We start from the raw sequence: 24,240 nt of genomic DNA, 5'->3' as shown, positions 1-24,240 counted from the left end.
TTTGTTGTCTGATTGCTGATGCTAGCACTTCCAACACTATGTTAAACAACAGCAGTGAGAGTGGACATCCCTTTCGCGTTCCTGATCTCAGGGAAAAAGCTCTCAGTTTTTCCCCATTGAGGATGATGTTAGCTGTGGGCTTTACATAAATGGCTTTTATGATCTTTAAGTATGTTCCTTCTATCCCGACTTTCTCAAGGGTTTTTATTAAGAAAGGGTGCTGGATTTTGTCGAAGGCCTTTTCTGCATCGATTGACAGGATCATATGGTTCTTCTCTTTTTTTTTGTTAATGTGATGTATCACTTTGATTGATTTGCGAATGTTGAACCAGCCCTGCATCCCAGGAATGAATCCCACTTGATCATGGTGAATCATTCTTTTTATATGCTGTTGAATCGATTTGTTAGTATCTTATTGAGAATTTTTGCATCCATATTCATCAGGGATATTGGCCTGTAGTTCTCTTTTTTTTATCGGGTCTCTGTCTGGTTTAGGAATCAAATTAATACAGGCTTCATAGAATGAATCTGGAAGTTTTCCTTCCCTTTCTATTTTTTGGAACATCTTGAGAAGGATAGGTATTATCTCTGCCTTAAACACCTGGTAGAACTTCCCTGGGAAGCCATCTGGTCCTGGACTCTTATTTGTTAGGAGATTTTTGATAACTGATTCAATTTCTTTGCTGGTGGTGGGTGTGTTCAAGCTTTCTATTTCCTCCTGATTGAGTTTTGGAAGTGTGTGGGTGTTTAGGAATTGGTCCATTTCTTCCAGGTTGTCCAGTTTGTTGGCATATAAATTTTCATAGTATTCCATGACAATTGCTTGTATTTCTGAGGGATTGGTTGTCATAATTCCATTTTCATTCATGATTTTATCTATTTGGGTCATCTCCCTTTTCTTTTTGAGAAGCCTGGCTAGAAGTTTATGAATTTTGTTTATTTTTTCAAAAAACCAACTCTTCGTTTCGTTGATCTGCTCTACAGGTTTTTTAGATTCTATATTGTTTATTTCTGCTCTAATCTTTATTATTTCTCTTCTTCTTCTGGGTTTAGGGTGTCTTTGCTGTTCTGCTTCTATTTCCTTTAGGTGTGCTGTTAGATTTTGTATTTGGGATTTGTCTTGTTTCTTGAGATAGGCCTGACTTGCAATGTATTTTCCTCTCAGGACTGCCGTCGCTGCATCCCAAAGGGTTTGAATTGTTGTATTTTCATTTTCATTTGTTTCCATATATTTTTTAACTTCTTCTCTATTGCCTGGTTGACCCACTCATTCGTTAGTAGGGTGTTCTTTAACCTCCATGCCTTTGGAGGTTTTCCAGACGTTTTCCTGTGGTTGATTTCAAGCTTCATAGCATTGTGGTCTGAAAGTATGCATGGTATGGTCTCAATTATTTTATACTTATGAAGGGCTGTTTTGTGACCCAGTATGTGAGCTATCTCAGAGAATGATCCATGTGCACTCGAGAAGAAAGTATATTCTGTTGCTTTGGGATGCAGAGTTCTAAAAGTATCTGTCAAGTCCATCTGATCCAATGTGTCATTCAGGGCCCTTGTTTCTTTATTGACCATGTGTCTAGATGATCTATCCATTTCTGTAAGTGGGGTGTTAAAGTCCCCTGCAATTACCACATTCTTATCAATCAGGTTGCTTATGTTTGTGATTGTTTTATATATTTGGGGGCTCCCGTATTCGGCGCATAGACATTTATAATTGTTAGATCTTCCTGATGGATAGACCCTGTAATTATTATATAATGCCCTTCATCATCTCTTGTTACAACCTTTAATTTAAAGTCTAGTTTGTCTGATATAAGTATGGCTACTCCAGCTCTCTTTTGACTTCCTGTAGCATGATAAATAATTCTCCATCCCCTCACTTTCAATCTGAAGGTGTCCTCAGGTCTAAAATGAGTCTCTTGTAGACAGCAAATAGATGGGTCTTGTTTTTTTATCCATTCTGATACTCTATGTCTTTTGGTTGGCACATTTAATCCATTTACATTCAGTGCTCTTACAGAAAGATATGAGTTCAGAGTCATTGTGATATCTGTAGGTTTCATGCTTGTAGTGATGTCTCTGGGACTTTGTCTCACAGGATCCCCCTTAGGATCTCTTAGGGCTGGTTTAGTGGTGATGAATTCCTTCAGTTTTTGTTTGGGAAGACCTTTAACTCTCCTTGTATTCTGAATGACAAGCTTGCTGGATAAAGGATTCTTAGCTGCATATTTTTTCTCTTCATCACATTGAAGATTTCCTGCCATTCCTTTCTGGCCTGCCAAGTTTCAGTAGAGAGATCCGTCACGAGTCTTACTTGTCTCCCTTTATATGTTAGAATACATTTATCCCTTCCTGATTTCAGAATTTTCTCTTTATCCTTGTATTTTGCCAATTTCATTATGATATGTCATGCAGAAGATCAATTCAAGTTACATCTGAAGGGAGTTCTCTGTGCTTCTTGGATTTCAATGCCTTTTTCCTTCCCCAGATCAGGGAAGTTCTCAGCTATTATTTCTTCAAGTACACCTTCAGCACCTTTCCCTCTCTCTTCCCCCTCTGGAATACCAATTTTTCGTATATTATTTATCTTTAGTGCATCACTTAGTTCTCTAATTTTCCCCTCATACTCCTGGATTTTTTTATCTCTCTTTTTCTCAGCTTCCTCTTTTTCCATAATTTTATCTTCCAGTTCACCTATTCTCTCCTCTGCCTCTTCAATCCGAGCTGTGGTTGTCTCCATTTCATTTTGCAGCTCATTTATAGGAATTTTTAGCTCCTCCTGGCTGTTCCTTAGTCTCTGGATCTCTGTAGCAATGGATTCTCTGCTATCCTGTATACTGTTTTCAAGCCCAGCGATTAATTTTATGACTATTATTCTAAATTCACTTTCTTTATATTGTTTAAATCCTTTTTGATCGTTTCTTTAGCTGTCGTTATTTTCTGGAGATTCTTTTGAGGGGAATTCTCCAGTTTCGTCATTTTGGATAATCCCTGGAGTGGTGCGGAACTGCAGGGCACTTTCCCTGTGCTGTCTTGAATAACTTGCGTTGTTGGGCGGGGCCGCAGTCAGACCTGATGTCTGCCCCCAGCCCACCACTGGGGCCCCAATCAGACTGATGTATACATTCTCTTCCTGCCTCCTAGGGGCGGGATTCACTGGGAGGTGGCATTGCCCATCTGGGCTATTTGCACACTGTCAGGCTTATGGTTCTAGGGATCTGGTGTATTAGCTGGGGTGGGTTGGCAAGGTGCACAGGGGTGGGAGGGGCAGGTTCAGCTCGATTTTCCTTTGGTGATCCACTTCAGGAGGTGCCCTGCAGCACCGGGAGGGAATCAGACCTGCCGCTGGAGGGATGATCTGCAGAAGCACAGCCTGGGGTGTTTGGGTAGTGCAAGCAAGTTCCCTGGTAGGAACTGGTTCCCTTTGGGATTTTGGCTGGGGGATGGGCGAGGGAGATGGCACTGGTTAGCACTTTTGTTCCCCACCAAGCTGAGGTCTGTCATCCGGGGCTCAACAACTCTCCCTCTCATTGCCCTCAGTCCTCCTGCTCTCTGAGCAGAGCTGTTAGCCTATAACCTTCCAGATGTTAAGTCCCACTTGCTGTCTGAACACACTCTGTCTAGCCCCTCAGCTTTTGCAAGCCAGACTTGAGGGTTCTGCTTTGCTGGTGAGCTGCCCCTTCACCCCGGCTCCCTCCCCCCAGTCCGTGTAGCGTGCACTGCCTCTCCACCCTTCCTACCCTCTTCTGTGAGCCTCTCGTCTATGCTTGGCTCTGGATAATCCATTCTGCTTGTCTTCTTGTGGTTTTCTTGGTTATTTAGGCAGGTGTGGGTGGAATCTAATTGATCAGCAGGACGCAGCGAGCCCAGCATTCTCCTACGCCGCCATCTTCCTCCAAAATAGTTTTAATAGGACACATACTCTTCCTAATTTATTATTTATGTTTTGAATCCTCAGGGTCTTGCTTTTTGGTAACTATGCTCCCCTGAGCATAATATATGCTTCAGCTTTTAGTTTGAATGGGGGGGAGTAAATGGTAAGCAGTAATAACTAGTAATTGAAACACATTTTTACATGTTTTAAAGTATAAAGAGTGTATGTGTAGAAGCTAGTAAGACTAAAAAATAGAGTTGGGAATCATTTCAAATATACATAAGAAATATACAGAAGTCTAGGGACTCTTACTATATTAGGATACTAAGAAGAGTTTTCACAGCCTTTCATGGTTTAAATCTGTGTCTTTTCCATTGATTCTTTCATTATTCTAATGCACACATTTTGTATATTTCAGTTAATTTGTTAAACCTGGATGTTTGACTTAATGATTATCCTATTTAAATTCCATGTTTTTATGCTTGGTCCATCCATTCAGACCATTAAGATACTTCTATTTCCCAGTTATACTATTTGATATATATTTCCTCCAATATCCACTTCTTGTGTATGTTTAATCAAAATGTCATCAAATTGGGGGGTCTACATGGCTCTTAAGTCTATGAAGACATCGCTTAAGAAAATGAGCAGCAGGGGTGCCTGGGTGGCTCAGTTGGTTAAGCGTCCAAATCTTGGTTTTGTCTCAGGTCATGATATCATGATCATGTTTGTGGGTTTGATGGCATGGAGCCTGCTTGGGATTCTTTCTCTATGCCCCTCCCCTGCACATGCTTTCTCTCTCTCATGTGCCCATGCAGAAAAACAATTTCATTGACCTGCTCATTGCTCGGTATAATCTTCAACTTGACTGACCAGGGAATCTGACCAGAATGCACAAGGAGCAGTGTAGCTCACCCAGTAGCTATGCGCACAAAGCCATGTAAGCAGAGAGCAAAGCCCATGGCATTTCCCATCTGCAGAGCAAAAGCAATGGTCTCACCTGATCATGGAATTTTGTGCAAACACTTGCCTGAGTCCAGTGCCCAAACAACAAGCTGTATAGGCTCTGAGTCTTGTCTTGCTTCCTTACCAGGACACGGAGTAAATTAATAGACTCCCCTACTGAAAAAAGTATACTACACACTTGTAAAGGTAAATAAATAAACTTGGAAAACTTAACTCTGTTAATAGGATGGTGTGTTAACCACTTAACTGTATTATAAAGGTCGTAGAAAAATAATATTAAAAATAGTTATACACACAACTTGTTAAAGAATACAAATATAAAAAAGTAAATAATTACATCAAAAATACAAATGGAGGTAAAAGTGTGAAACTTTTGTAGGTGATAAAGTTGCTATAGGCCTCAAATGGACTGTTTTATCTATGAGATGTATTACATAAGCCCCATTGTAACCAAAAAGCAAAAACCTAAAGTGTATTCACAAAAGACAAAGGGGAAACAGAGGATACCACAATAAAAGATCATGAATTAAAAATATAAACAAAATCAGGAAAAAAACAATGCAAACACAAAACATATCAATTAATAAGACAACGTTAGTAAGTCCTTATATATCTATAAGAACTCTAAATGTAAATGGATTTAATTCTGATTCAAAAAGGCCTACAGATTGCAGGAGCCTGGGTGGCTCAGTTGGTTAAATGTTGGACTCTTAGTTTCAGTTCAGGTCATGATCTCACAGTTCATGAGTTTGAACCCCATATCAGGTTCTACACTGGCAGTGTGGGATTCTGTGTGTGTGTGTGTGTGTGTGTGTCTCCATCTCTGTCTCTCTCTCGCTTAAAAAAAATAAACTAAAAAAAACCCAAAAGGCACAGATTGACTGAATGGATATGAAAAACAGAACCAATTATATGTTGCCTACGATAGACTCACCTCTGCTATAAGTACACACTTATGCTCAAAGTGAAGGTATGGAAAAAGATATTCCATTCAAGAGAAAACCAAAAAAAATCAGGGATAACTATACTTATATTAGATGATATAAAATATATCAAAAACTATTGAAAAAAAAGAAATTCATCATGTAGTGATAAAAGCATCAAGTTTTCAAGAAAATGGTAAGTATATATGCACTGAACATCAGAGCACATAAATATAAGAAGCAAATATTAATAGACATGAAGAAAGAAATAGTAAAATAATAGGATCACTCTTCAATACTCCATGTTCAGTAATGACCAAATGAACCTAATAGACATCTTGAGATGCATTGAGAACATTCCACCCAACAGCAGCAGGATACACATTTTTCTCAAGTGCACAAGGAAAATTGTCTAGTATAGATTATATGATAGGTCACAAATCAAGTTTTAGTAAATTTTTAACAGATTGAAATCTTACCAAATATCTCTTTCTGACCAGAATGGTATAAAACTAGACATCAATAAGAGCAAAGTTGGAATATTTATAAGCATGTGGAAACTAGCACACTACTGAATGACCAATGGATCAAAGAAGAAATCAAAAGGGAAATAAAGAGGGGCGCCTGGGTGGCGCAGTTGGTTAAGCGTCCGACTTCAGCCAGGTCACGATCTCGCGCTCCATGAGTTCGAGCCCCGCGTCGGGCTCTGGGCTGATGGCTCAGAGCCTGGAGCCTGTTTCTGATTCTGTGTCTCCCTCTCTCTCTGCCCCTCCCCCGTTCATGCTCTGTCTCTCTCTGTCCCAAAAATAAATAAACGTTGAAAAAAAAAAATTAAAAAAAAAAGGGAAATAAAGAAATATCTAGGAACAAATGAAAATCGAAACATAACAAAACCTTTTGGATGCTACAAAGCAGTTTAATTGCATATATTAAGAAAATTGGAAGATAACAAATAAATAACCTAAATTTATACCTTAATAACTATAAATGTACCAGTCGGAATGACTGATACAAAAAAGGTGAGACATAGCAAGTGTTGGTGAGGATGCGGTAAAAAGGACGAATTTGTGCACTGTTAGTGGGACTGAACTGAGGCAACCACTGTAGAAAACAGTATGACAGTTCTACAAAAAATTAAAAATTAAATCTGTCTTTCTGTCTCTGACTTATTTCACTTAGTATAATAAACCTCTAGGTTCATCCATGTTGTATCAAATGACAAGATCCCATTCCTTTTTATGTCTGAGTAGTATTTTATTACATGTATATTTCATTATATATTTATTGTATAGTCATATAGTTCATTATATATCATTATATATATAACATTATATAAATAGTCTCCTTTATTCATTACTGATGTATACTTAGATTGCTTTAATATCTTGGCTATTATAAATAATACAAACATAGGAGTGAATATATCTTTTCAAATTAGTGTTTTATTTGTATAAATACCCAGCAGAGGTACTAAGTCCTATGCATTTCTTTAAAAAAAAAAAAAAACAGGACAATTAGGGAAGATGGCGGCGTAGGAGGACACTGGGCTCACCGCGCGTCCTGCTGATCACTTAGATTCCACCTACACCTGCCTAAATAACCCAGAAAACCGCCAGAGGATTAGCAGAACAGAGTCCCCAGACCCAAGCGCAGACCAGAGGACCACAGACGAGGGTAGGAAGGGCGGCGAGGCGGTGCACGCTCCACGGACTGGCGGGAGGGAGCCGGGGCGGAGGGGGGGCACTCCGGCCAAGCAGAGTCCCTGAGTCTGGCTTGCAAAAGCGGAGGGGCCTGACGGACTGTGTTCCGACAGCAAGCGCGACTTAGCATCTGGGAGGTCATAAGTTAACAGCTCTGCTCAGAAAGCGGGAAGGCTGGATGACAAAGGGAGGGAGAGCTGCTGAGCCCCCGGATGACAGAGCTCAGTTTGGTGGGGAACAAAGGCGCTCGCCAGCGCCATCTCCCCCGCCCATCCCCCAGCCAAAATCCCAAAGGGAACCGGTTCCTGCCCGGGAAACTGCTGGCTCCGCGCAAACACCCAACACTGCTTCTGCGGAGCCAAACCTCCGGCAGCGGATCTGACTCTCTCCCACTGCCACAGGGCCCCTCCTGAAGTGGATCACCTAAGGAGAAGTGAGCTAAGCCTGCCCCCCCTGCTGCCGTGCACCTTGCCTACCCACCCCAGCTAATACGCCAGATCCCCAGCATCACAAGCCTGGCAGTGTGCAAGTAGCCCAGACGGGCCACGCCACCCACAGTGAATCCCGCCCCTAGTAGAGGGGAAGAGAAGGCACACACCAGTCTGACTGTGGCCCCAGCGGTGGGCTAGGGGCAGACATCAGGTCGGACTGTGGCCCCGCCCACCAACTCCAGTTATACACCACAGCACAGGGGAAGTGCCCTGCAGGTCCTCACCACACCAGGGACTATCCAAAATGACAAAGCAGAAGAATTCCCCTCAGAAGAATCTCCAGGAAATAACAACAGCTAATGAGCTGATCAAAAAGGATTTAAATAATACAACAGAAAGTGAATTTAAAATAATAATTATAAAATTAATCGCTGGGCTTGAAAACATTATACAAGACAGCAGAGAATATCTTGCTACAGAGATCAAGGGACTAAGGAACAGTCACGAGGAGCTGAAAAACGCTTTAAATGAAATGCAAAACAAAATGGAATCCACCACAGCTCGGATGGAAGAGGCAGAGGAGAGAATAAGTGAACTAGAAGATAAAGTTATGGAAAAAGAGGAAGCTGAGAGAAAGAGAGATAAAAAAATCCAGGAGTATGAGGGGAAAATTAGAGAACTAAGTGATACACTAAAAAGAAATAATATACGCATAATTGGTATCCCAGAGGAGGAAGAGAGTGGGAAAGGTGCTGAAGGGGTACTTGAAGAAATAATAGCTGAGAACTTCCCTGAACTGGGGAAGGAAAAAAGCATTGAAATCCAAGAGGCACAGAGAACTCCCTTCAGACGTAACTTGAATCGATCTTCTGCACGACATATCATAGTGAAACTGGCAAAATACAAGGATAAAGAGAAAATTCTGAAAGCAGCAAGGGATAAACGTGCCCTCACATATAAAGGGAGACCTATAAGACTCGTGACTGATCTCTCTTTTGAAATTTGGCAGGCAAGAAAGAATTGAAACGAGATTTTCAGTGTGCTAGACAGAAAAAATATGCAGCCGAGAATCCTTTATCCAGCAAGTCTGTCATTTAGAATAGAAGGAGAGATAAAGGTCTTCCCAAACAAACAAAAACTGAAGGAATTTGTCACCATTAAACCAGCCCTACAAGAGATCCTAAGGGGGACCCTGTGAGACAAAGTCCCAGAGACATCACTATCAGCATAAAACATACAGACATCACAATGACTCTAAACCCGTATCTTTCTATAATAACACTGAATGTAAATGGATTAAATGCGCCAACCAAAAGACATAGGGTATCAGAATGGATAAACAAACAAGACCCATCAATTTGCTGTCTACAAGAGACTCATTTTAGACCTGAGGACACCTTTAGATTGAGAGTGAGGGGATGGAGAACTATTTATCATGCGAATGGAAGCCAAAAGAAAGTTGGAGTAGCCATACTTATATCAGACAAACTAGACTTTAAATTAAAGGCTGTAACAAGACATTATATAATAGTTACAGGGTCTATCCATCAGGAAGAGCTAACAATTATAAATGTCTATGTGCTGAATACCGGAGCCCCCAAATATATAAAACAATTACTCATAAACATAAGCAACCTTATTGATAAGAATGTGGTACTTGCAGGGGACTTTAACACCCCACTTACAGAAATGGATAGATCATCTAGACACATGGTCAATAAAGAAACAAGGGCCCTGAATGACACATTGGATCAGATGGACTTGACAGATACTTTTAGAACTCTGCATCCCAAAGCAACAGAATATACTTTCTTCTTGAGTGCACATGAAACATTCTCCGAGATAGCTCACATACTGGGTCACAAAACAGCCCTTCATAAGTATAAAATAATTGAGACCATAACATGCATACTTTCAGACCACAATGCTATGAAGCTTGAAATCAACCACAGAAAAAAGTCTGGAAAACCTCCAAAGGCATGGAGGTTAAAGAACACCTTACTAACGAATGAGTGGGTCAACCAGGCAATTAGAGAGGAAATTAAAAAATATATGGAAACAAATGAGAATGAAAATACAACAATCCAAACGCTTTGGGACGCAGTGAAGGCAGTTCTGAGAGGAAAATACATTGCAATCCAGGCCTATCTCAAGAAACAAGACAAATCCCAAATACAAAATCTAACAGCACACCTAAAGGAACTAGAAGCAGAACAGAAAAGGCAGCCTAAACCCAGCAGAAGAAGAGAAATAATAAAGATCAGAGCAGAAATAAACAATATAGAATCTAAAAAAACTGGAGAGCAGATCAACGAAACCAAGAGCTGGTTTTTTGAAAAAATAAACAAAATTGACAAACCTCTAGCCAGGCTTCTCAAAAAGAAAAGGGAGATGACCCAAACAGATAAAATCATGAATGAAAATGGAATTATGACAACCAATCCCTCAGAGATACAAACAATTATCAGGGAATACTATGAAAAATTATATGCCAACAAATTGGACAACCTGGAAGAAATGGACAAATTCCTGAACACCCACACTCTTCCAAAACTCAATCAGGAGGAAATAAAAAGCTTGAACAGACCCATAACCAGCGAAGAAATTGAACCGGTTATCAAAAATCTCCCAACAAATAAGAGTCCAGGACCAGATAGTTTCCCAGGGGAGTTCTACCAGACGTTTAAAGCAGAGATAATACCTATCCTTCTCAAGCTATTCCAAGAAATAGAAAGGGAAGGAAAACTTCCAGACTCATTCTATGAAGCCTGTATTACTTTGATTCCTAAACCAGACAGAGACCCAGTAAAAAAAGAGAACTACAGGCCAATATCCCTGATGAATATGGATGCAAAAATTCTCAATAAGATACTAGCAAATCGAATTCAACGGCATATAAAAAGAATTATTCACCATGATCAAGTGGGATTCATTCCTCGGATGCAGGGCTGGTTCAACATTCGCAAATGAATCAACGTGATACATCACATTAACAAAAAAAAGATAAGAACCATATGATCCTGTCAATCGATGCAGAAAAGGCCTTTGACAAAATTCAGCACCCTTTCTTAATAAAAACCCTTGAGAAAGTCGGGATAGAAGGAACATACTTAAAGATCATCAAAGCCATTTATGTAAAGCCCACAGCTAACATCATCCTCAATGGGGAAAAACTGAGAGCTTTTTCCCTGAGATCAGGAACACGACAGGGATGCCCACTCTCACCGCTGTTGTTTCACATAGTGCTGGAAGTTCTAGCATCAGCAATCAGACAACAAAAGGAAATCAAAGGCATCAAAATTGGCAAAGATGAAGTCAAGCTTTCGCTTTTTGCAGATGACATGATATTATACATGGAAAATCCGATAGACTCCACCAAAAGTCTGCTAGAACTGATACATGAATTCAGCAAAGTTGCAGGATACAAAATCCATGTACAGAAATCAGTTGCATTCTTATACACTAACAATGAAGCAACAGAAAGACAAATAAAGAAACTGATCCCATTCACAATTGCACCAAGAAGCATAAAATACCTGGAATAAATCTAACCAAAGATGTAAAAGATCTGTATGCTGAAAACTATAGAAATCTTACGAAGGTAATTGAAGAAGACTTAAAGAAATGGAAAGACATTCCCTGCTCATGGATTGGAAAAATAAATATTGTCAAAATGTCAATACTACCTAAAGCTATCTACACATTCAATGCAATCCCAATCAAAATTGCACCAGCATTCTTCTTGAAACTAGAACAAGCAATCCTAAAATTCGTATGGAACCACAAAAGGCCCCGAATAGCCAAAGGAATTTTGAAGAAGACCAAAGCAGGAGGCATCACAATCCCAGACTTTAGCCTCTACTGCAAAGCTGTCATCATCAAGACAGCATGCTATTGGCACAAAAATAGACACATAGACCAATGGAATAGAATAGAAACCCCAGAACTAGACCCACAAACGTATGGCCAACTCATCTTTGACAAAGCAGGAAAGAACATCCAATGGAAAAAAGACAGTCTCTTTAACAAATGGTGCTGGGAGAACTGGACAGCAACATGCAGAAGGTTGAAACTAGACCACTTTCTCACACGATTCACCAAAATAAACTCAATATGGATAAAGGACCTGAATGTGAGACAGGAAACCATCACAACCGTAGAGGAGAAAGCAGGAAAAGACCTCTCTGACCTCAGCCGTAGCAATCTCTTACTCGACACATCCCCAAAGGCAAGGGAATTAAAAGCAAAAGTGAATTACTGGGACCTTATGAAGATAAAAAGCTTCTGCACAGCAAAGGAAACAACCAACAAAACTAAAAGGCAACCAACCGAATGGGAAAAGATATTTGCAAATGACATATCAGACGAAGGGCTAGTATCTAAAATCTATTAAGAGCTCACCAAACTCCACACCCAAAAAACAAATAACCCAGTGAAGAAATGGGCAGAAAACATGAATAGACACTTCTCTAAAGAAGACATCCAGATGGCCAACAGGCACATGAAAAGATGTTCAGCGTCGCTCCTTATCAGGGAAATACAGATCAAAACCACACTCAGGTATCACCTCACGCCAGTCATAGTGGCCAAAATGAACAAATCAGGAGACTATAGATGCTGGAGAGGATGTGGAGAAACGGGAACCCTCTTGCACTGTTGGTGGGAATGCAAAGTGGTGCAGCCACTCTGGAAAGCAGTGTGGAGGTTCCTCAGAAAATTAAAAATAGACCTACCCTATGACCCAGCAATAGCACTGCTAGGAATTTACCCAAGGGATACAGGAGTCCTGATGCATAGGGCCACTTGTACCCCAATGTTCATAGCAGCACTCTCAACAATAGCCAAATTATGGAAAGAGCCTAAATGTCCATCAACTGATGAATGGATAAAGAAATCGTGGTTTATATACACAATGGAATTCTACGTAGCCATGAGAAAAAATGAAATATGGCCTTTTGTAGCAACGTGGATGGAACTGGAGAGTGTGATGCTAAGTGAAATAAGCCATACAGAGAAAGACAGATACCATATGGTTTCACTCTTATGTGGATCCTGAGAAACTTAACAGAAACCCATGGGGGAGGGGAAGGAAAAAAAAAAGAGGTTAGAGTGGGAGAGAGCCAAAGCATAAGAGACTGTTAAAAACTGAGAACAAACTGAGGGTTGATGGGGGTGGGAGCTAGGGGAGGGTGGGTGATGGGTATTGAGGAGGGCACCTTTTGGGATGAGCACTGGGTGTTGTATGGAAACCAATTTGTCAATAAATTTCATATATAAAAAAATAAAAAAACCCAAATGAACAAATAAAAATAACAGTAAATACAGAGAAAAAAACTGGTGGTTGGCAGAGAAGAATGGGGTGGGGGAATGGAAAAAATGAGTGTAGTGTAGTGGGAGGAATAGCTTTCTGATTATGAAAAAAAAAGTAAGTCACAGGGTATAAGGTACAACATATGGAATATAGTCAATGTTATTGAAATGCCATTGTATAGTAACAATGGTTGCTTCATTTGGAGTGAGTAGAGTATAACATGTAGAATTGTCAATATGTTGAACACCTTAATCTAATGTAATGTATTAACTATATGTGAATAAAAAATGGAAATGTATGATCCAGTAATTCCATTCCTATTTACCCAAGAAAATAAAACCATTAATTAGAAAAGATATAAGCACCTCTATGTTTATTATAGTATTATTTCGTTATTTACAATAGACAAGATATGAAAGCAATCTGATGGAAGCATGGATAAAGAAAATAAACACATATATGGATATATATAAAATGGATATATATATGTAATGAAGATATATACATATTATTATGGAATATTATGGTATATAAATATATATTATATATAATTGTATGTATACTATATATGGCATACATAGTACACACACAAATGGAATATTATTCAGTCACAAAAAGGGAAATCTTGCAATTTATGACAACATGGATGAAACTTGTGGGCATTATGCTAATAAATAAGTCATACAGACAAATACCATATAATCTCACTTCTATGTGGAATCTAACACAAATACACACACAAATAAACAGAACGTATAGACTCAGTGAACAGAGACAGGAGAAGAGGTTAGGCAAAATGGGTAAATGGTGTCAAAAAGTACCAACTTCCAGTTATATAATAAATAAGTCATAGGATGTAATGTGCAGCTACTGTGTATACATCAAATTTATCAAATGTTTATTTAATATACAAACATGTCAAATGTATATTTGAAAGTGGCTAAGAAAATAGTTCTTAAAGGTTTTCATCACAAGAAAAAAATGTCCTAACTATGTGTGGTGATGGATAACAATCAATTATTGTGGTGATGATTCCATGATATATACACATATTGAATAATTACATTGTAACCATGAAACTAATATGTTATATGCCAGTTATATCTCAAAAAACTTAAAAAAAATGAAGTGCATTGTGCTTCTATACACGATGAAAAACCTATCCCATTAAAAATAACATCAAACAATAAAATATTAAGTAATAAACTGAACCAAGGAAGTGAAAGTTCTTTACAATGAAAACTCCATGATTTTGATGAAATTTGAAAAAAAAAATTGAAGACACAAACAAATGGTAAAATATACAGTGTTTATGGAGCTGCATAAATAATACTTTTAAAGTGTCCATAGTATCCTAAGCAATCTGTTGCTTCAATGCAATCTCTATAAAAATTCCAATGAATTTTTTATATAAATAGAAAAAATAACCTTACTATTTGCAATGAACCAGAAAAGACTTTGAATATCCAAATCTATCCTGCCAAGGAATAAAGTTGGAGACCTGTGCTTCCTCATTCCAAACTATATTACAAAGCTATGGTAAGTAAAACTATATGATACTGGCATAAATAGACTAATAGATGAATTCAACAGAGTAGAGATCGCAGAAATTAACTTCCATATGTATGGTCAACAAATATTCACACAGGAACCAAGTACACTCAATGAGGAAAAGATAGTCTCTTCAACAAATGATGCTGGGAAAACTGAATAACTACATGCACAAAAATTAAATTGGACAGACCATTTTCTTACACCACTCACAGAAATTAACTAAAAATGTATTAGAGACTTAAACATAAGACTCTATACCATTAAATTTTTAAAGAAAATAGGGAAAAATCTCCTTGACATTGGTCTTGGCAATGAGTTATGGATATGATGCCAAAAGTACAAGCAACAAAAGCAAATACCACCAAGTGGAGCTATATCAAAATAAAAGTGTTTTGTGTGAAAAAAATAAAAAATCAGAATGAAATGGCAACCTATGGAATGAGATGAAATATTTGCAGACCATATATCAAATAATGGATTAATACTCAAAAAGTGTAAAAACACATACAATTCAATAACAACTAGAAAAACCCAATTAAAAAAGGGAAGAGAAACTAGACATTTCCAAAGAAGACATTAAAAGGCCATCAGGTACAAAAAAGGTGCTCAACATTACTAATTATCAGGGAAATGCAAATCAAAAGCACAATGAGATATGACCTCACATCTGCTAGAATGACCATCATCAAGATGACAAAAGTTAACTAGTGTTAGCCAAGATGTGCATAAGATCTTTGTGCACTGTTGGTGAAAATGTAAGTTGTTTCAGCCTCTGTGGATAACTGTATGGATGTTCTTCAAAAAATTAAAACCAGAAAATACAAAAATTTGTATAGAACTACAGAAGACCCTGACAGCCAAAGCAATCCTGAGAAAGAAAAATGAAGCTAGAGGCATCACAATTCCAAATTTCAAGATATACTACAAACCTATAGTAATCAAAATAGTATAGTACTAGCATAAAAATAGACAAATCAATGGAACAAAATAAAGATCTTAGAAGTAAAGCCACCATTTATAAGGTCAATTAATCTATGACAAAGGAGGAAAGAATATAGAAAAATCAGCCTTCTCAATAAATAGGAAAACTGGACAGCTATATGAAAAAGACTGAAACCTGATTACTTTCTAACAGCATACAGAAAAATAAACTCAAAATGGATTAGAGACCTAACCATGAAACCTGCAATAATAAAAATACTAGAAGAGAACACAGGCAGTAATTTCTCTGACATCAGCCATAGAAACATTTTTATAGGTACGTTTTCTAACACAAGGGAAACAAGAGCAAAAATAAACTATTGTGACTGCATCAAAATAAAAAAAAAACTTCTGCATAGCAAAGGTTATCATCAAGAAAGCAAAAAGACAACCTACTGCACGGAGGAAGATATTTGTAAGTGATATATCCAATAAGAGGTTAATATCCACAATATGTAAAGAAATTATACAACCCAACACCAAAAAAAAATCAAATTAAAAAATGGTTGGAGGACCTGAACAGATATTTTTCCAAAGAAGATATACAGATGGTCAACAGACACATGAAACGTTGCCCAACATCACTCATCATCAGGGAAATGCAAATCAAAACTGCCATGAGATATTACTTCATGCTTGCCAGAATGACTAAAATCAAGAAGGCAAGAAACAAGTGTTGGAGAGGGTGTGAAGAAAAAGTACCCTCATGCACTGTTGGTGAGAATGTAAACTGATGCAGCCACTATGGAAAACAGTATAGAGGTTCCTCAAAAATATTAAAAATAAAAATACCATATGATCCAATAATTCCACTATTGGGGGTTTAACCAGGGAAAATGAAAACACTAACTCAAAAAGATATATGCATCTCTATGTTTATTCCAGCATTATTTAGAATAACCATATTATGGAAACAACCTAAGTCTCCATCAATAGACAAATGGATAAGGAAAATGTGATATATATTTACACACACTCACATACACGCACACACACAATGTAATATTACATATCCATAAACAAGGATGAGATTGTGCCATTTGAGACAACATGTACTATGCTATGTGAAATAAGTCAGGCTGAGAAAGACAAATACCATGTGATTCTATCCGTAAATGGAATCTTAAAAAATGAATAAACAAAAACAGAATCAGAACTATAACAAACCGATGTTTGTTAGAGGGGAGGGTGTGGGGGGTTGGATAGTATGGGTGAAAGGGACAGGGAGATACAGGTCTCCAGTTATGGAATGAGTAAGTCATGGGAATAACAAGTAGAGCGTAAGGAATGCAGCCCGTGATACTGTAATAGCAATGTAATGGGACAGATGGTAGCTATACTGATGGTGAGCATAATATAATGTATAAACTTGTCAAATCACTAAGTTGTATACATGAAAAAATAATGTAACATTGCGTGTCAACTATACTCAAAAAGAAAAAATAACATGTGGTCCAATAAGCTGTTAAAATAAAAAGCAATAGGAAATCAGCATTAAAAATTCCCTGAGCAGACAAAACCTGTTATATAAACAGAGCTTATTTTAGTTTGTTTTGCAAAATTAACTTGCCATGGGTTTTCTTGCTTACACCTCTGGAAATCATAAGAAAAACTTGAACTGTTTCCCAAGCTTGATAAGAGGTAAATATTGACCACTTTTATGTTATTTATGAAAATTGTAACATAACCAATTACTGTGAAGAATAAACAGTCTTTATTTTCTTTATTTTAAAGAAATAATGCGGGGCGCCTGGGTGGTGCAGTCGGTTAAGCGTCCGACATCAACCAGGTCACGATCTCGCGGTCCGTGAGTTCGAGCCCCGCGTCAGGCTCTGGGCTGATGGCTCGGAGCCTGGAGCCTGTTTCCGATTCTGTGTCTCCCTCTCTCTCTGACCCTCCCCCGTTCATGCTCTGTCTCTGTCTCAAAAATAAATAAACATTAAAAAAAAAAAAGAAATAATGCTTTCTCATTATATAAGATTCTTTATAGCAATATATCCCTGAACCTCATTCTATGCTTTTGCTTTAATGCTCCCAGTATACATATATTATTTTGATGTGTACAAGATAAATTTTGGTAATTACTACTTTGGTGATTAATTGGTTTTATTTCTGTTATCTCTGAACTTTTCGAATTTTATGACATTAGAAGTAAGATCCAAAATAGACCCTTGGTGACTCCAAGGTCAGTGAGAAAACAGGTGCTGGTACCCACAGAGCCCATTGACATCACTGTTTTCTCATAAAACCTGGAATTTGAGTGTAGGGCTCTTGGATCTAAGCTCAGCTTTCTCTGCATTTTGAACTCTCTGATTTTATTATGCATATATATTTTTTGATTATTGAAGCTTCTTGGTAAGTCATCCTATTCTGTTCAAAAGAAAGGGAACATATGATTCCCTGTGTTTTGGGATAGCTTTTATTTTTTTTTTTAATTTTCAATTTTAAAAGTATTTATTTATTTTTGAGGGAGAGAGAGAAATAAAGAGAGAGAGAGAGAGCATGAGCCAGGGAGGGACAGAGAGAGAGAGGGAGACACAGAATCCAAAGCAGGCTCCAGGCTCTGAGCTGTTAGCACAGGGCCTGACAGGGGGCTTGAAGTCAGGAACTTTGAGATCATGACCTGAGCTGAAATCAGACGCTCAACCAACTGAGCCACCAACGCACCCCAAGATATGACTCTTTTTTATGGCTAATCCTCCATTATGTGTGTATATCCATTCATGTTTGGATGGGCACTTGGGATACTTCCATATCTGGGCTATTGTAAATAATGCTGCAATAAATGTAACAATTAACAATAAACAAACAATAAACATTATAAATAATGCTGCAAAAATATTTTGTTTTCTATGTGTAACTACCCACTAGTGGAATTACTGGATCGTATGGTAATTTTATTTTTAATTTTTTGAGAAACCTCTATATTGTTTTCTACAGTAAGTGCAGCAATTTTCAATCTGCACCAATTTACCAACAGTGCATGAGGGTTCTTTTACTCCTTATCCCTGTCAATACTTGTTATTTATTGTGTTTTTGATATTAGCCATTTTGACAGGTGTAAAGTGATATCTCATAGTGAATTTAATTTGCTTTTCCTTGATGATTAGTAATGCTGAGTACCTTTTCATGTGTTTGTTAGCTATCTGTATATTCTTAAAATATCTATTCGGGTTCTCTGCCCATTTTTAATTGAGTTATTGTTATTATAAATGTTGAGTTGTATAAGTGCTTTATGTTTTTTAATATTAAACACTTATCTGACACATCATTTGCAAATATATTCTTCCATTCACTACATTTCTTTTTCTTTTGTTTATGATTTCTTTCACTGTGTAAAAGCTTTTTATTTTGGTGTAGTCCCAATAATTTACTTTCACTTCTGTTATCCTTGCTAAAGACTACATTTCTAGAAAAATATCTCTATGGCTGATGTCAAAGAAATAACTGCCTAGGTTTTCCTCTGGGATTTTTATGGTTTCAGACTTCATGTTTGGGCCTTTAATCCATTCTGAGTTTATTTTTTGTATGGTGTAAGAAAGTGGTCCACTTTCATTCTTTTGCATGAAGCTCCCCTGTTTTCCCAGCACTATTTGTTGAAGAGATTGTCTTTTTCCCATTGTATATTCTTGTCTCTTTTGTCATAGATTAACTGACCATAAAAGCAAGGGTTTATTTATAGGATATTTATTCTGTTCCATTTACCTATGTGCTTATTTTATGCCAATATCATATTGTTTTTGTTACTACAGCTTTGTAGTGTATCTTGAAATCTGGGATTGGGATACCTCCAGCTTTGTTCAACTTTTTCAAAATTGCTTTGGCTTTGAGCTAATTTGAGGTTCCAAACAAATTTTAAAATTATTTTTTCTAGTTCTGTGAAAAATATTATTGGTATTTTTATAGGAATTTCATTGGACCTGTAGATTGCCTTGCTAAGGACATTTTAACAATATTGGTTTTTTCAACACATGAGCATGGGATATCTCTCTGTTTGTGTCATCTTCAATTCCATTCATCAGTGTGTTATACTTTTTGTAGAACAGATCATTCACTTCAATTATTTTTTTAAGTTAATTTATTTATTTTGATGAATGGATAAAGAAGATGTGGTATATATATACAATTGAATACCACTTGGTTATGAAAAATAATAAAATATTGCCATTTGCAACAACATGGATGAAACTAGAGGGTATTATGCTAAGTGAAATAAATCAGTCAGATAAAGACAGATATCATATGATTTGACTCATGTGGAATATGAGAAACACAACAGATGAACATAGGGGAAAGGAGGGAAAAATAGGACAAAAACAGAAAGGGAAGCAAACCATAAGAGACTCTTAAATACAGAGAAAAACTGAGGGCTGCTGGAAGGGAGATGAGGGGTGGATGGGGTAAATGGGTGGTGGGTATTAAAGAAGAAACTTTTTGGGATGAATACTGGGTATCATATGTAAGAGATGCATCACTGGGTTCTATTCCTGAAACCAAGACTACACTGTATGTTAACTACCTTGAATTTAAATAAATAGATGGATAGATATAGATAAATAAATAAATAAATAAATAAAATTTATTTATTTTGAAAGAGACAGGTACAGGGAGAGAGAGAGAATCCCAGATAGGTCCATGCTCAGCGCAGATGCAGGGCTCAGTTTCACACCCAGGAGATCATGCCCTGAGCTGAAATCAAAGTTGGATGCTCAGGGCACCTGGGTGGCTTAGTTGGTTAGGCGTTCGACTTTGGCTCAGGTCATGATCTTACGGTCCATAAGTTTGAGCCCTGTTTTGGGCTCTGTGCTGACAGTTCAGAAGCCAGATCCTGCTTTGGATTCTGTGTTTCCCTCTCAGCTTCTCCACCATTCATGCTCTGTCTCTCTCTCTCAAAAATAAAATAAAAGCACTTTAAAAAAGATAGCACAGCTATTCTATAAAAGTAAAAAAGAGTCAGATGCTCAACCAACCGAGCCACCAGGCTGCCCCACCTAAATTCTTCAGTTTATTCCTAGGTGTGTATGTATGTATATTATTTATTTATATTATTTATTAATTTGGGTTTTTTTGGAGTTTTTAATTTAATTCCACTTAGTTAACATACAGCATAATATTACTATGAGGTATACAATATAGAGATTCAACACTTCCATACATCATCTGGTCCTCATAACAACAAGTATACTCCTTAATTACAATTGCTTATTTAATACATCCCCCTCCCCCCACGTCCTCTCTGGTAACCATCAGTTCTCTATATTTAAGAGTCTGTTTCTTGGTTTGTCTCTCTCTTTTTTACTTCTCGGGCCATTTGTTTTGTTTCTGAGATTCCACGTATGAGTGAAATCATATGGTATTTGCCTTTCTCTGACTGACTTATTTCGCTTAGCACAATATACTCTAGCTCTATCCATGTAGTTACAAATGGCAAGATTTCGTTCTGTTTCATGGCTGAGTAATATTCCATGGTAATTTTCTATGCCACACCTTTTTTATCCATTCGTCAGTTGATGGACACTTGGGCTGTTTCAATAGTTTAGCAATTGTAGTTAATGCTTCTGTAAACATTTGGTGCATGTATCCCTTTGAATTAGTATTTTTGTATTTGTTAAATATCTAGCTAAATATCTAGCTAAATATCAATTGTTGGATCAGAGGATAGTAATGTGTTAAACTTATAATGTTTTCCCTACTGGCTGTAACAGTTTGCATTCCTACCAACAATGCAAAGGGGTTACCCTTTTTGGTTACCACCCTCACCAACATCTGTTGTTTCTTGTGTTGATTTTAGCCATTCTGACAGAAGTGACATGATATATCATTGCAGTTTTGATGTTGCATTTCCCTGATGGTGATTGATGTTGAGCATCTTTTCATGTGTCTGTTGGCCATCTGTATATCTTTGGAGAAATGTCTATTCATGCTTTCTGCCATTTTTATATTGAATTATTTTTCTTGGGGTGTTTAGTTTTATAAACTCTTTATATATTTTAGATACTAACCCTTTATCAGGTATGTCATTTGCAAATATCTTCTCCTATTGTATATGTTGCTTTTAGATTTTTTGAATAATTTTCTTTGCTGTGCAGAAGCTTTTTATTTTGATGTATTCCCATGAGTTATATTTGCTGTTGTTTCCTAAGGAGACACATCAAAAAGAAGTTGCTACTGCCTGTGTCAGAGAAGATATTGTATGTGTGCTCTTCTAAGATTGTTATGGTTTCATGTCTCATATTTAAGTATTCAATCCATTAAGAATTTATTTTTGTGTATAGTGTAAGAAAGTTGTCCAGAGTCATTCCTTTGCATGTTGTCAGCCAGTTTTGTTGTGTTTTTTTCCATTCTATATTCTTTCCTGCTTTGTTGATTTGTTCATTATATAGCTGTGGTTTTATTTTTGAGATTTCTATTCTGTTCTATTGATCTATTTGTCTATTTTTGTGCCAATACCATACTGTTTTGATCAATATAGCTTTGTAATACAACTTGAAGTCCAGATTTGTGATGTCTCCCTTTATTTCCCATTTTCAAGGTTGCTTTGGCTATCTGGGGTTTTTTTGTAGTTGCATACAAAATTTAAGATTGTTCTACCTCTGTGAAAAATTCTGGTAATATTTTGATAGGTATTGCATTAAATGTGTAGATTGCTTTGGGTAGTATAGACATATAAACAATATTTTTTCTTCCAATCCATGAACATGAAATGTCTTTTTATATCATGTCCTCTTCAGTTTATTTATAAGTGTTGTATAGTTTTCAGAGTACAGATCTTTTACTTCTTTGGTTAAGTTTATTCTTAGGTATCTTATGTTTTTTTGTTTGTTTTGAAACAACAAATTTCTTTAAAAAATATTTTTAGTTTATACTTCTTTTCTTCTAGCTTTATTTAAATTCCAGTTAGTTACCATATGTGTAACATTAATTTCAGGTGTAGAATCTAGTTACCACTTACATACAACACCCAGTGGTCATGACAACAAGTGCCCTACTTGATACCCATCACCTATTTAACCTGTCCCCCCACCCACTTCCCCTCAAGTAATCCTCAGTTTGTTCTCTATAGTTAAGAGTATGTTTTGCTTTCTTTTACCCACATGTTCATCTGTTTTTTTCTTAAATTACACAGATGATTGAAATCATATAGTATTTGTCTTTCTCTGACTGACTTATTTTGCTGAGCATAATACTCTATAGCTCCATCCACATTGTTGCAAATTACAAAATTTTATTCTTCTTTATGGCTGAAGAATATCCATTATATATATGTATATATGCATTTATATTATGTATACATATATATGTATATTATGTATATATATATGTATACATATGTATACATATATGTATATATATGTACGATATATATATGCATATATATATCACATCTTGCTATCACATATTTGTCAAAGAGTTAGTATCAAAAACATATAAAGAACTTATAAAACTCAATATCTAAAAACATATAATCCACTTTAAAAATAGACAGAAGGACCTTGGTAATTATAGCACCATTATTAATAGTGAAATTATGGAAAGAGCCCCAATGTCCAATGATTGATAAGTGGATAAAGAAAATGTGATATATACACACACACACACACACACACACAATGGAATGTTAGTCAGTCATTAGAAAAATGAAATCTTGCCATTTGCAATGTTGTGGATGGAGCTAAGGAGTATCATGTTAAAATAAGTCAGGCAGCGGGGCGCCTGGGTGGCTCAGTCGGTGCACGTCCGACTTCAGCTCAGGTCACGATCTCACGGTCCGTGAGTTCGAGCCCTGCGTCGGGCTCTGGGCTGATGGCTCAGAGCCTGGAGCCTGCTTCCGATTCTGTGTCTCCCTCTATCTCTGCCCCTCCCCCATTCATGCTCTGTCTCTGTCTCAAAAATAAATAAACGTTAAAAAAAATAAGTCAGGCAGCAAAAGACAAACATATGATTTCACTCACATGTGGAATTTGAGACACAAAACATATTAACATAGGGAAAAACAGAACAAACCAGAAAACAAACTCTTACCTATGGAGAAAAAACTGAGGGTTACTGGATGGGAAATGGGCAGTGGGATAGGTTGAATGGGTGATGGGTATTCAGGAGGGCATTTGTGATGAGCACTGGGTGTTGTTTGTAAGTAATGAATCACTAGACTCTACACTTGAAACTAGTATTACACTTTATGTTAAGCAACTGGAATTTAAATAAAAAGTTGGAAAACATATGTAATGGGATTAAGCAGTGCACTTGTGATGAGCACTTGTGATATATGGAAGTGTTGAATTGCTATATCATACACATGAAACTAATATAACACTGAATGTTAACTAATTGGAATTAAAATAAACCCCCCATATATACCTTTTTGTTTCTTTGTGATAAAAAGCCAAAAGTAGATAAATATATATTTAATATTAATGTTTTAGTATTTTATCTTCTTTGGAAATGATTTAGATATTTAATAAATTTAACTTAACTAATCACTAAAATTAACTCAAAAAACTTT

This window comes from Prionailurus viverrinus, chromosome X (assembly GCF_022837055.1).
Source record: "Prionailurus viverrinus isolate Anna chromosome X, UM_Priviv_1.0, whole genome shotgun sequence".
Classification (NCBI taxonomy): Eukaryota; Metazoa; Chordata; class Mammalia; order Carnivora; family Felidae; genus Prionailurus; species Prionailurus viverrinus.
The sequence above is the reverse complement of the archived record's forward strand: the minus strand, read 5'-3'. Positions refer to the sequence as shown.